The sequence below is a fragment of the Chionomys nivalis genome, chromosome 6, assembly GCF_950005125.1.
Source record: "Chionomys nivalis chromosome 6, mChiNiv1.1, whole genome shotgun sequence".
Taxonomy (NCBI): Eukaryota; Metazoa; Chordata; class Mammalia; order Rodentia; family Cricetidae; genus Chionomys; species Chionomys nivalis.
The window spans coordinates 697,467-710,492 of NC_080091.1; the positions used below are offsets into that span (position 1 = coordinate 697,467).

General features: G+C 38.3%; 1 pseudogene; it reads right to left on the minus strand.

Moving 5' to 3' along the window:
- Window positions 1–2,601: 2,601 nt before the first annotated feature.
- LOC130876691 (U6 spliceosomal RNA) lies at window positions 2,602–2,718 on the minus strand (annotated as a pseudogene).
- Between the last annotated feature and the right edge of the window lie 10,308 nt (window positions 2,719–13,026).

Genomic DNA, 13,026 nt, shown 5'->3' on the forward strand with positions numbered 1-13,026 from the left:
CTTGAATTTTGCATGCAAATGGATGGAAATAGAAAACACTATCCTGAGTGAGGTAAGCGAGACCCAAAAAGAGGAACATGGGATGTACTCACTCATATTTGGTTTCTAGCCATAAATAAAAGACATTGAGCCTATAATTCGTGATCCTAGAGAAGCTAAATAAGAAGGTGAACCCAAAGAAAAACATATAGTTATCCTCCTGAATATTAACCTTCATCAGGTGATGAAAGGAGACAGAGACAGAGACCCACATTGGAGCTCCAGACTGAAACCTCAAGGTCCAAATCAGGAGCAGAAGGAGAGAAGGCACAAGCAAGGAACTCAGGATGGCGAGGGGTGCATCCACACACTGAGACAATGGGGATGTTCTATCGGGAACTCACCAAGGCCAGCTGGACTGGGTCTGAAAAAGCATGGGATAAAACCGGACTCGCTGGACATAGCGGACAATGAGGACTACTGAGAACTCAAGAACAATGGCAATGGGTTTTTGATCGTACTGCACGTACTGGCTTTGTGGGAGCCTAGGCAGTTTGGATGCTCACCTTACTAGACCTGGATGGAGGTGGGTGGTCCTTGGACTTCCCACAGGGCAGGGAACCCCGAGTGCTCTTCGGGCTGATGAGGGAGGGGGACTTGATTGGGAGAGGAGGAAGGAAATGGGAGGTGGTGGTGGGGAGGAGGCAGAAATCTTTAATAAAGAAATAAATTAATTAATTAAAAAAACAAGTATGGACTGTGCATGGTATACATGTCAGCGAAGGTGAGTTTTTGTTATGGGTTTGAGCAGGTAAAATATACATTGTGAGTCTGGTAGTTTGCTAGCACTCTTTCATTTCGTCTGTCGTCAGGATTTCAGGGAGTCTTCCTGGATAAAACCTGGTCAGCTTTAACTTTGAAAGAATCAACAGTCTCTCATTTCCTGTGGAAATACAAGCATAACCTCTTCTCCAAAGTAACATATCTTGACTTCCATTTTGAAGGACAAGACATATTTTAGAAAATATAGGTTGGTTTAATTCATGCATTTCATAATGCAAAGTGTCTTAGCCACTGTTATTCACACATTAGCAATCAGAAAATCTAAGGACAACAAAATAAACATACAGAATCCAGATTCTCTGTGTATGTTCCATCTTCACATGGCTTATTATATTTTTTTAATATTTACTTATTTATTATATATACAATATTCTGTCTGTGTGTATGCCTGCAGACCCCATTACAGATGGCTGTGAGCCACCATGTGGTTGCTGGGAATTCAACTCAGGACCTTTGGAAGAGCAGGCTTTGGAAGAGATGGCTCTTAACCTCTGAGCCATTTCTCCAGTCTGGCTTATTATATTTTTATTTCTTTTTAAGGACTTTATTATTTTAAACTATATTTTTATCTAAGACTATCTTTTTGTAAGCTATGTATATTTTTAATACACTGTAATACATTTAGATATTTTTCTCTTGCCTGAATTTGTTTTTACTACATATCTGTCATTTTTTCTGAGTGCATGAGCCTTAAAACTGCTAAGCATCATGGCTATGAGCAATACTGTGGTTTTGGATGCTGTTTCTACCCTGCTTCTTAGCCATGGGCCTGGCCCAGAGCCATTTATTAATCTGGAACTACATTCTAACTCTTCCTAGCTCTGGCATTATGGTGCCCACACTGATGCAGGCATTCTTACTTAGTGTGCCTTTATTTGTTTAGGTTTCTCAGACTCTGTGTGGAAATGAGGCCACACATTCTGTGCCATTTATAGGCAGATGTTTCTCTACTGGCACCAGCTCCCCACCACACACACACTGATGCTTATATTAATTATAAGTGATAGCTCAGTCTTATTATTAACTAGCTCTTATAATTTAAATATACCAATTCTATAAATCTACATATTGGTACATGGCTTTACCTGTCCTATAGCATGTCTTGCTCCCTTTGTGTATTCTGGTGAATCTACTGATTCTGCCCTTCTTCTTTAAACATTCTCATTTGACTATCTCACCTAAAACTTCTTGCCAGGCTACCTGCCGGTCAGTTCATCATTAACCAATGAACTAATATATCTATATTTATATCTATATCTATACATATATTTACAGTCTAAAGAAAGATTATTCTACTGTACTTAGGGAGAACAATCTGCTATCCATAGAGTAAGACATTAGGCAGCATCTGGAAGCTTACTTCTGTCCCCGACATCGATTCAGTATCAAAGAAGGAAGTAGCACTACCTTACCCCAGGCGTGCGAATGATGCTGGAGTCTCCTGTTTTGATGAACATCTAAAAATGAACTTGCTCCTGGTCATCTGTTGTGATATACAGGTATACCCAGAAATTTTACAGCAATCTATGCTTGAGAATTGGAAGATGTCACAAATCCTGATGGAAGATTGGTAGGAATAAAGCTAGCCTCTTGTCTCTGAGTCTCCGCTAACCTCTAACCATGGTGCACCTGAACCCCAAGATACCACTGACCACTGATCTTTCACATCTTCTCTAGAGACAGGGACAATCTCAGAAATAAGGTATCTACTTGAAGATGTCTGACAGTAATGGAAACAAAAATTTCCACAATATCTTACATTGTATAGCACATGGTGCAAAAAAACGTGTGTGTGTGTGTGTGTGCATGTCTTTGTGTCCATTTGTAATCCTTGGGAATAGGTCATGCTAATATCCTCTGTATTGTTTCAATTTTAATATAGTTAAGCACACTTAGACAACTGAATGAATAAATGAAGCAAGAAACAGAAAAAGGAGGATGAATGAAGGAATGCAATTAACTAATAAAGGAAATAAAAAGTGTTTTGTGAAAGAATGGGTAAATGGGTTTAACAATCAATGCAAGCATGACTTAAGACTAGTGTGTTCAGAGATTTCCAGTTTTCTCTGCCAGTACTCAGGGTGATTCCAAAGGGGTGGGCCTGTACACTGCACTGAAATTGACAGAAGCAGGTCTGTGGGCAGGACTAATGACAGGCTGCCATTTCACAGGTCTGTGGGTGAAGGCAGGTGAAAGATGGGTATAAGGATCGTTCAGCTGCCAAAACACCTGCTGCCTCTTCCTCTTTACAACCAGGTAAGAACAATACTCACGGTGAGCTTTCAGTTCTCCTTTGTTAATTTACAAACACAGAAAGGCACACACACATCTCAGAGTCAGTGTGAGCTCTGCCCCTTGCCATCGGTGTGTCGAATGCATTTTAATGAGGAGAAATGAGTTAAGGGGCTGGCAACAGCCAGTGTGATTCCAGCATAGAGTCGCTGAGCTATTTTCCTATGCTAACAACTGTTAAGGTTGAGGATCCTTGCACAGTGACCAGCTATAACTGCGGGTCCATCCTCCTAAACCCATAAGGAAGAAGCAGAAAAGGGAAGATGGGTTCCACCTATGCCTATTATTCATCTATTGCTGAGTCCTTGCCACAGCTGAGCACACGCTAAATGGATGACTTATCCCAGGGCTTGTAGCTGCATAGTGCAGATGGTGAGCTCTCAGATGCTTCACATACATCCGTAAGGATGGAGTCTCTTGAATAAACTGTTCCACTTGAGACAAAGTTCTCAGTTTGAGTCTCCACAAGACCTAAATACAGTTGGGTACCTACCACCACAATCATCACCCAAGTGTACTGACCATCAATGCACCTATCTTGGAAGCTCCAGTGCCCTTCTCCAAATTGCATTTACAGGCTACATTGAACCTGTAGCCACGTTCACACTAAAAGACCAGACATCACCTACCTTTTGAGAGTGGAAAATGGTAGTAGGACTTAAGTCAGCATTTGGATCCTTAGAGAATATTGAAAATCTACTAATGACCCACCTGTGGAAAGAGAAATTCTCCCATCAATTTAGTTTTAATTTTTCCTGCTGGTGCCATGAGAACCAACCTCCAGCAGGGCAGTGCTCAAAAAAATCCATGGAATTGGTGTGCTAAGACATTTTTATCTAGAGATAAGGGAAAACACACACACACAGCCTCTTGATGGTTTCCTTTTTCTGTATTCCAGTTATTACTCTTCTGACTTAATTTTTTCTCTAAATCTTATATATCCCAACAAAATCTTTCAGGCAACATAAAAATTACAATGTGGCTGTATTCTGTTTTTCAAGTGAATGATTATAGTGAATAAACATTAAATATCATGTTTTTCATTTCTCTTTAAATGATTAAAATAAAGTCATCCAAACAAACAGCATACATTTATATCTAAATAGCTTGCTATAGATTAAGAAAATGTGAGAAAGCAACGTATTTTTCTCAGTTATTGTTTTTGCTTGCAGGTTGCAATTTGTGGTTTCAAAAAAAATCAATCACTTTGGCATGTATCTAGAAAGGCAATCTTATAAGGATTTTAATGGAATCACATACCTAATCATTTATATATGAAAACATTGAACTGTGTTTTAATTCTTCAGTGTGCATACCCTCTCATCAACAGTTTTTTATAACAGGAAATTGAGGGCAGAAGTGTATATAGGAATTAATCTTCTCTGATCACCAACCAATTCTAGCAAGAAAGTAAATCAGCTAATAATAAATGGGCTGCTTTGTTTTTAATCACTAACCTAGCTAATCTACACCTCAGCTATGTGTACTTCTGAACTATACATTGTTTTCAAAGGCTTTTTATCTCAAAACTATTATCAAAACATCTTAATCTAACCCAAAGTCATTTTAAGGCTTTGTTTAAGGGGTGATGTACACCAAAACCTATAAATGCCTCTTTCCACATTAAGATTAAAACAATTCCAGCCAATCCAACCCCTGGGACTCAGTTGTTTTCTTTCATCATTAACCTGAACTGTTATATATTTACTTAAAACTCATAGGCCCAAGCTATGTGACACTTAACTTATATTTATTTTTAACCATTAAAAATCTACATATGTACTAACTCATAAGTGGTTTTTAAACATAAAGCAAAGAAAACTAGCCTACAAATCATAATCCCAGAGAATCTTGACAACAATGCGGACCCTAAAAGAGACATACATGAATTTAATTTACATGGGAAGTAGAAAAAGACAAGATCTCCTTAGTAAATTGGGAGCATGGGGACCACGGGAGAGGGTTGAAGAGGAGTTGAGAGGAAGGGAGGGGAGAATTCTGGAATTCCTCTGCCCTCTCTGTTATCAAAGGGATGGCCTCTCATAGTTATTGATTTAAAGGATTATTTCTTCACTATACCTTTACAAGAAAAAGATAGAGAAAAGTTTGCCTTCATAGTGCCTACTTATAATAATTCTCAGCCTACTAGGAGATATCAATGGACTATCCTCCCACAGGGAATGTTTAATATCCCCACCATCTGCCAATACTTTGTCAGCCAGCCATCGGAAATAATATGTAAGTAATTTCCAAGTGTATAATTTACCATTACATGGATGACATATCTGATTCAAATACATATACTTTAGAAGGGATGTTTGAAGAAGTGAAGAAAGTTTTGCCTAAATGGGGATTACAAATTGTTTCCTGAAAAGATCCAAAGAGGTGATTCTGTTCATTACCTAGGTTATAGAATAGGTTTACAGAAAAGTAGAACAGAAAAGGCACAAATTAGGAGAGACTGGTTACTGACTCTTAATGACTTTAAAAGATTGTTAGGAGACATTTTCAATCTACGACCGGCTGTTTTGGATAACACCTGATCTAATAATTCATTTAAACAAAACCTTAGATGGGGATAGAGACTTGAATAGTCCCAGAGAATTAACAGCTGAAGCAGAAAAGGAACTGACAATGGTTGAGGAAAAAATTACAGGAGGTGCATGTGGACAGGGTGGACACAAATCTTAGTTGTATTCTAGTCGTATTGCCTTCTAGAATTTCTCCTACAGGAATTTTAATGCAGAGGGATGATATTATTTTAGAATAGATCTTTTTACTACATAAACCAAGTAAAAAAATTAAAAACTTATGTGGAAAAAGTCTTTGAATTAATTATAAAAGGTAAGTTGAGACTTCATCAACTAGCAGGTATAGACCCAGAAGAAATTATAGTGCCTTTCACTACTGATGAAATAAAAAAGTTATGGGAAGAAAATGAACCGTGGCAAAGAGCTTGTGATATGTTTTGGGAGAAATTAATAGCAACTGCCCCCAAAGCAATAGAATTAACCTTATAAAGAGAACTTCTTGAATTCTTCCTTGAATTGTATGTGATCCTCCAATAACTAGAGCCTGTACATTTTATACTGATGTTAATAAATCAGAGAAGACAGGCTACAAATCAGAAGAACTGAGTAAGGAGGAACAAAGCCATATAATTCTGTCCAAAAGACAGAATTATTTGCCATTCTTATGGTGCTAAGGGATTTTAAAGAACTTCCTAATATTGTTACTGATTCACAATATGCAGAAAAGGTTGTCTTGCTTATTGAAATTGCTGAATTTATACCAGATGATACAGAATTGACTTCATTGTTTATCCAGGTACAAAACATATTCAGAAATAGGCTTTGTCCTATATACATAACACACATCCAATCCCATATGGGTCTGCCAGGTTCTCTAGCATAAGGTAATGCAGAAATTGATCAATTGTTGATTGGAAGCATGTTGCAGGCCTCAGAATTTCATGAAAAAAAATCACATCAGTAGCAAAAGTTTAAAGAAGGAGTTTTCTGAGCTGGAGAGATGGCTCAGAGGTTAAGAGCATGGACAGCTCTCCCAGAGGTCCTGAGTTCAATTCCCAGCAACCACATGGTGACTCACAACCACCTGTAATGAGATCTGGTGCCCTCTTCTGGCCTGCAGGCATGGAGGCTGAACACTGTGTATATAATAAATAAATAAATCTTTAAAAAAAAGGAGTTTTCTATTACATGGCAACAAGCTAAGAAGATTATAAAGAGATGCTCTTTAAATAGCCAAACACTGCTACCTGCAGGGAATAACCTGAAGGGTACTCAAAGGAATAAAATCTGGCAGATGAATGAGTTCTACTTTGAAGAATTTGGAAAATTAAAATATGTACATCACACCATTGACACTTATTCAGGTTTTCAATGGGCAACTGCTTTAAGCTCAACAAAAGCTGATTCAGTGATCACACATTTATTAGAAGTTATGGCTATCATGGGTATACCTGCACAAATAAAAACAGATAATGGCTCAGCTTATGTATCTAGGAAAATGAAACTGTTTTTTGCTTATTATAATATTAAGCATGTTACAGGTATACCACACAATCCTACAGATCAAGCAGTTATGGAAAGATCAAATTGAACTATATGGGATATGTTAAGCAAACAGAAAGGGGTGGAAAATGCCCTCAGAAATAGATTGCATAATGCTTTATTAATTTGGATTTTCTTAATGCTAATGAGAAAGGGACAACAGCAGCAAAAAGATATCAGATAATGGAAAAGTCTGCTGAATTAAATCAACTGGTTTATTTCAATGATGTGTTGACCTCGCAATGGAAGAGAGGAGATGTGCTGCATTGTGGAAGGGGTTTTGTTCTTGTTTGTACAGGAGAAGAAAAATTGTGGAAACCACCAAAATTAACAAAGGTTCTGTTTGAAGAAAAGAAACTTCTTGGAAAGGAGAAATGACAGCTCATCCACAATGATGATAATCATACAGGTGGTAAGAAAAGCATTTAGGATGGGGGTAGGGTTCTGTTCTTATCTTTCAGGAAAACACTCATCTTCAAAGAATTAAAGGGACCCTGGATGTTTGACTACTGACAGTTGGAACAATAGCTACCCAATAAGGATCATCAAGAAAACCAAATATGTTCCATAAGCATAAATATTGAGAATATGTGTGTGTGTTTCTGTTTATAAATATATAGAGCTGGTTTTGGAGTTAAACACTGACTCAGTCCCTCTGTAATTCCAAGCCTGTTGTTAAGAGAAAAGCCCAGAATTTCTGTCTCATGTCAGGAGCCATGATATGGGACAGAAAGAAAAAAGAATTTAGAAAAGAAATCTTTACTTTTTTATGTCTATTTCTGTCTTTATCATACCCTTCATTGAATATATATGTCTGTATACATCTATATAAATAATGCTTAAGTTTTCCACAAGGAACAATGAATTTTCCTGCAGTAATCTTTGAAGTTTCCAGGAAGAAGATGGGGCCCCATAACAACAACTCCACCTGATTGATATGATGTCATGATACTGATAGCGCTACTACAAGCCTGTTTGGGGTACCAGCTGCACAAGATGGTTCTAACTTGGTTAGCTGAAATGGTGCACATCTTTTACAACATTCTGGCCCAGCCTCCACAAAATACTCAGAGACTATTTACAATCTTACCACACATTAATCTTGAAACTTAACCATCATTTTACTTTCACAGGATCCCGCAGAAAGAACGTTGCCCCCATGAAAGCTGGAAGTAATTCTAGAAGACGATGTCCCCTCTCCCAGAAAAGTTTGTCCTCAGAGTTAGGGGCATCATTTAGGGGCTGATTACAGTTGGTATACTGTTGAGGGTTGGGAGAAATTTTATAAGCTCAGGGATCTTTTTGTAAAAAAAAAAAAGGAAAATTGGATGATGGGATAGTAGATTGGTTTGTGAGTTATTATTTATAGACAATTACATTGGTATAGATTCTTGTATATTGTGTATATTGATACAAAGTTAAATAATAATGAATATTGTATGCTTTTACCTCTATTTAAAACATTTTTTATATATTTACAATATTGCAGTGTATATTTCTACCTCCGATAAAGATACTTACACATCATTTACATCTGGAGGTCATTGTCTTCATTTATTGCACAGTTGTTTATTGTCTTAGTCTTTAAGCTATATAGGTTTTAAGAATTATAGATCAATAGTCATCTATGTTTGTCATACTTATAGTAGACTAATAAGGTTCTTTAGATACATAGAGATTATATTCTGCATGGATAGATAATCTTCAACCACTTCAAAGAACTGCAGAAATGGCATTTAAATAACTTAGAGTTCTGTTGAAGTGAGACATAATTGCTCCTGGCAGCACCAATCTTTTCCCAAGAGAATGTTAAGCACCAAAGACACTCCACACTGGAGCTTGTTTTATTCTTGGCAGAACTGGCCTTTGGGCAAAGAAATGCCCATACCTTGACCACTGACTAAGATACATAGTATCTGTACATGGGTAAAACAGGACTGTCAAATCCTGCAAAGACATGGTAAGATAGTTTTAAAAAGTTTCTTGCCTTTGAAAATGGTCTGTCAGTCATTTTAGGCCTTAGCCAAAGTTGGTTGCTTCAATGTTACAAATTAGACCTTGGGTGATTACCCAAGTAGCCAGTTGTCTCTGTCATTTGTTGCACATTTTGGAAGTTGCTTGGTTGCACTTCCTGCTTACTCAAGTAATATTGTTTCCCTTCTCAGATCTTCGATGGGGCTGAAGATTAGAAAGTTATAGTTACCTTCCTCATGATTTAGCCAAGCTTAATTCTGATGCAAGATTTAGACTCCTTGAAATAGGATCTTTGGTAAAACTTTTGTTATGTATTCCTTGCTTAATATTGCTTATATTGTTTGTAATTTTATATTTTGTATCTGTTCCGATTGTATATACTTATATCCAGTTTGGATCGATCTTATTTAGACAAAAGGGAGAGGTGATAAGGGAAGCTCTGTTAACCAATCTCCTTTAAGAAGTGGAACCCAGTTAAGGCGTGGCTACCTGGAGCTCCGGAAGAAAAACTGGGACAGACCAGGTGCGTGCTCTCTCTGGGTGATTCCCTCGGGAGACAGCAGAACTTGGACTTCCCATTCTTGTGAGTTTCCCCTTATAACAATTAAAAATATAATTCTTTATGAGCTAGCCTGGTTATTTCCCAAATCGAGTGAACAGCTACAATCATCCATAGTCCAAATAGAATTTTTAGCCAAGTTGTTCCAAGACATCTAGCCAGATCTAGTCCATTTAACCCTAGCTGTTTTTTTGTCCAACCTGATGTGGGAAAATATCATGACAAGAATTTCTCATCACAACAGACTGGTTGTTCCTAGTTAGCAAGTCTTGTCGCCCTAAACCCCATCAAACATATTTCTGCAGTACACAAAATTCCCCTTGGTGCTGTACCTAGGAGATTATTTCTTGTCAGGTACCACTAGGCCTGTGCAGGCTGAGGAATGGCCCTCTTGACTCCTGGGTAGGGCAGCAGTTCAATATGCCATAATGTCTCCTTGTTTTCTTCCCTCCCTTGAAATGGGTGACTTACAGTTGCTGGAAGAATGCCAATACCTGGTTCCTCCTGTGTTTATTTTCTGGTGAGGTGGGTAGCTTAGCCTTAGAAACCTACTCCCTATCACTCCAGCAGCTTCTACTTTATATTTGAGCTAGAGATTTCCTGGAAATAAGTTGTGAGCATAAGGTGGCGGGGTGTAAGCAAGCTGTACAGAAGGCCCTTCTCCTATCATCACTGTGCCCAATGACTACCCAGCCAAGACCTTCCATAGGGTCAGCCATGGGAACTTGGTACTGCCACCTCCATAATCCTGGCTTCCTCTGCCAACCTCTCATCTTGGACCAAAGTCCTTCTTACTGTATCTATTATGTAGAGTATGTAGCCAGAAGTTTATGCATTCATTCAAACCATAATACTCCATCATACCTTCTCTGCCCTGAGCTGTGATGCATGATTTCTCCTGTTCAAGACTGTGATACATGGAAGTAATTGATGAGATACCCATTCTATTCTCCTATTCTCCTCCTTGATTTTGCCTCAGGAAATCATGTACATTTAGATCAAACTTTGAGAAGATTCTAGAGAAAAAAAGCTATGTTTAGATACTGTTTGTGACTGGTCTGTAATCCATAATAGAGTGAAACTCCAGGAAATAAAATTAATACTAAAAAGTAATAGAGTAAAAAAATAATAAGCCACATAAAGATGGAAAATATACAGAGAGTCTGGATTATGTATATTATTGTGTTTTCTTTGAATTTTTTGACTGTGAAGAAGCTAAATAACCAACATATATACTTTAAAGGGTATCTTGATTTCAGAATGTGGGTTTAAGGATATGTTGCTTTGGAAAAGACATTCTTCTTTTGTTCCCACAGAGAATAAGATATTTTGTATCCATTCTCTTAGTCTGTGTCTTTTTATAGGTGAATTGAGTCCATTGATATTAAGCAATATTAATGACCAGTGGTTGTTAACTCTGGTTATCTTTTGGTAGTATTGTTTGTGTGTTTCCCTTCTTTGGGTTATCCTGGTGGGGAGCTATCAGATTTCTGTGTTATTATGGGTGTAATTAGCTTCCTTAGGTTGAGGTTTTCCTTCTGATACTTTCAGTATGGCTGGGTTTGTGGATACGTATTGTTTAAATCTGTTTTTGTCATTGAATATCTTGTTTTCTCCATCAATGGTGAATGAAAGCTTTTCTGGGTATAGTAGTCTGGGCTTGCATCCATGGTCACTTATTGTTTGCAGCACATCTATCCAGGACCTTCTGGCTTTCATGGTTTCATTGAGAAGTCAGGTGGAATTCTGATAGGTTTCCTTTTATATGTTACTTTACCTTTTTTCTTTGCAGCTCTTAATATTCTTTCTTTATTTTGTAAGTTTTGTGTTTTGATTATTATATGACGAGGGGATTTTTTTTGATCCAGTCTATTTAGTGTTCTGTAGGCTTATACTTTCATAGGGATATCCTTCTGTAGGTTGGTAAAGTTCTCTTCTATAATTTTGTTGAATATATTTTCTGTGCCTTTGAGCTGGAGTTCTCCTCCTTCTTCCTTTTTCTACCCCTATTATTCTTAGGTTTGGTCTTTTCGTGGTGTCCCAGATATCCTGAATGTTTTATGTTAAAAATTTGTTGGATTTAGTGGGATTTTTTTTGACCAGTGAGTCTATTTCCTCAATAGTATCTTCAGTGCTTAAGAGTCTTTCTTCTATCTCTTATTTTTGCTGGTTATACTTGTCTCTGTAGTTCCTGTTCATTTACCCAGATTTTCCACTTCCTGAGTTCCCTCAGTTTGTGTTTTCTTTATTATCTCTATTTCAATCTTCAAGTCTTGAACTGTTTCCTTCACCTGCTTGATTGGTTTTTCTTGGTTTTCTTGGGTTTCTTTGGGGGATTTATTAATTTCTTTCAGCCTTTTGTTTTTCCTCTATTACTTTAAGGGAGTTTTTCAATTCCTTTTTAAAGGTCTTCATCATTTTCATAAAGTTATGTTTAAAGTCGTTTTCTTCTACTTCTGGGTTAGGGTGATCAAGTCTTCCTGTTGTGTTTCCGCTGGGCTCTGGTGTTACCATGTTGTTTTTTAGGATGCTGGAGGAATTCTTGCATTGGCGCCTACCCATCTCTTCCTTCAAATGAGGCTGGCAGTGTCTTGGCTTCTAGGTCCAATCCTTGCTGTGGCTGTCTCTTAGTTCCACTCAGTATTGGCACAGGCTGTGTTTTGCAGGGTTCCATGGAACTCACAGGAAAAGGCAGGTTGGGGGCAGGGTGGATGGAGGGCTAGTGGGGAAGCTCCCTGCTGGCAGCTCTTATGTCTCCCAAGTATGGGCGCAGGTTGTATGCCAGGGTTCCATGAAGCTGGCAGGGAAAGGTGGGTTGTGGGCGGGGTGGATTGAGGGCTAGCCTGCAAGCTCCCTGCTGGCAGCTAGAAATGCCGAGGGAGCTGGGTAGGAGCCCCTGACTTTTCTCCCACGTGGAGGTCTTAGGGAGTTGGTGGTTTGGGTCCACAGGGCTACTGCCTACTCACTTCCTATGTCCCCCAAGTTTGGGCACAGGATGTATGCCAAGGTTCCAGAGAGCTCGCAGGGAACCCAGTTTGTAAGTTTTCGACACACAACACTGGAAAGAAGACTTTTCAGCAGTCTTACTGAAAAGTGACAATTTCTCCCCAAATGAAAACTCTTAACAGGAAATCTCTGAAACTTACCACACACACTAGAACCCTCCATATCCAAGTACATACAAGCCGGAAGGACAACTAACAGACAGACTAAGACAAGAGAAGCTGCCTTTAAAAAGAAGAGATAAACCAAGATTCCTCAGACAATATGCAACCTGTGAGGTTGCCTTCAAGTTGTTTCCCAAGT